Below are 2,000 nucleotides of genomic sequence, written 5' to 3' on the forward strand. Positions count from 1 at the left end.
AGTCCCCCACTACCAGAAATTATGCAGTCGAGATTCCCACATTTGGGGAATTCGCAGGGGTCAGCACAACCGGAGTGCAATGGCTGAGCCTCGCCCTGGGTGAACCACCTTCTTGATCATGGTATCTCCCCTGCCAGGTAAGTATGAGTTGTACAGCTCACACGCAGGGCAGCCTTTCACACACAAACCGGGCTGACCGATGGTGCAGACAATCTACACATTGACACAACCACAGGCGACAGGGGGCTGTGGATCTGCAGGAAATCAATACACACCAAACACTTTGACCCAACGGCTGACAAAGATTATTTTTACATTTTATTAGATACAGTGCGCTTATATTTCCCATCATGCAATGCGGTATTTCCACACCAAAGGCTGAGCTCACATCATCTAGTGGATCTATTTGACCTCCTAAAACTGAGAAACGGCCCAACTGCAAGTTCAAGTGAGCCAAAGCTAAATCAGACTGCAACAAATGTTGTTTCATGTACATTTGAAATTCAGAGAAAAGAATAAAAACTCACAAAGCACGTTTTTCTCACATTACAACCACTTCCTGTTAGTGATGGTCAACTGCCAGTCTTGCTACTGCCACCTATTGTTCTGGAGTGGGAACAACACTGTGTCTTCAACACATTTATCTACGTTTCTCTAAATTGTAACTCACAGCGAGAAAAAATGATTTAGATATTAACAGAAAATGAAGTGCACACAGTGTGTTTACCTTTTCTTTTCATCAGGCTGGGAAACAGCAGCAGCAGAAAAGATGCAGAGTGGATTTTCACTTGTGGAGAATGAGCCGTTTCAAAATAAACTGAAATGAAGCAAAGCAACACTATCAAACAAGGAAAGTTTGACAACTTGCCAAGATTTTTTTTCTTATTCTGTCAGATGTGGAAAGGACTTTGAATGCAGCACATTTCCTTTTCTGTTTGTGTCACTCATCAGTTACTAGTTTGAGCCATTTACAATCACATGCATGTCACCACTTTGCAGCTGGTAAAACGAGGATTAGACAGAATTCATACGAATCAACCCACCAAACAACAGTCAACTACTTGTTGTCTTAATGATTATTTATTTTCTACATGTAAAGGGGGGGTGCACCGTTCCTGGAGATACTGCAATACCAGGTCGATGCGTGGAGTGGACGGAGCAAGCCCCTATTCCATCTCCCTGCTCCAAAAATCAATTTAATATATGGTCCCCGGGTAGGGGACGTATCAGATATTAAACTGATAAGAACAGATACTACACTTGATCTTAGCCAAAAGGCCGAGAAGCGATAACGGGAAAGGGTCGCAGGGAACGAGCCCATTCTCCGCAACGTCAGTCTCTCTAACGGGTCCGGACCCGAATAACACTTTTTCTGGTCACCATACAAAACAGGAACAAAGTGCATTTGAGATAATAGACCGCTGGTGCTGTTTTTGTTTTTGCGATATATGTAATAAACTGTTTTTGCAAATGCGCCTTCGTGTGGCTTCCTAGACACGTGATGTACTTTGGTCCAATAGGAAGTAGAAACAACGAATAGAACAAATTTCATTTTACAGACACGTTAGAATACGTATTTTGCATATATATATATATATATATATATATATATATATATATATATATATATATATATATATACGTACAAGTTTTCAGCTCAACGCAATGACGTGTAACGGACTTGTGGAAAATAATGTTTTTGCGGTTTAAGGCTCAGTTCACAACGACAAATTTCGCTCTTCTAGCGGTCTCTAGTGGTGAGGAGGGCTAACTGCACACTTCACGGTCTTTCTTTTAAAAACTCAGCAACGTACATGTGTTGCGATTTACACGCAGTAGTCCGTTTATTAGGTACAACTGGCTAAAACTAATGCAGTCTAATACAACAGTCCTGCAATAAATCCTCCATCATTAAGGTCCTAATGTTCACTTTTCGATGAAACCGTATTAGAGAGGTGTTGATTCAACTGTTTTGAAGACCTTAATGCATGGTGCTGTTG

General features: G+C 41.2%; 1 non-coding gene and 1 pseudogene across 1 annotated transcript; both read right to left on the reverse strand.

The window, feature by feature from the left end:
* Positions 1-145, reverse strand: LOC120787937 (annotated as a pseudogene; the record flags this gene model as incomplete).
* A 954-nt stretch (positions 146-1,099) lies between these two features.
* Positions 1,100-1,290, reverse strand: LOC120787938. The gene has a single exon (XR_005707120.1). It is a non-coding gene; the product is annotated as a U2 spliceosomal RNA (small nuclear RNA).
* Positions 1,291-2,000: the final 710 nt, after the last annotated feature.

Source organism: Xiphias gladius, unplaced genomic scaffold (assembly GCF_016859285.1).
Source record: "Xiphias gladius isolate SHS-SW01 ecotype Sanya breed wild unplaced genomic scaffold, ASM1685928v1 HiC_scaffold_882, whole genome shotgun sequence".
Classification (NCBI taxonomy): Eukaryota; Metazoa; Chordata; class Actinopteri; order Istiophoriformes; family Xiphiidae; genus Xiphias; species Xiphias gladius.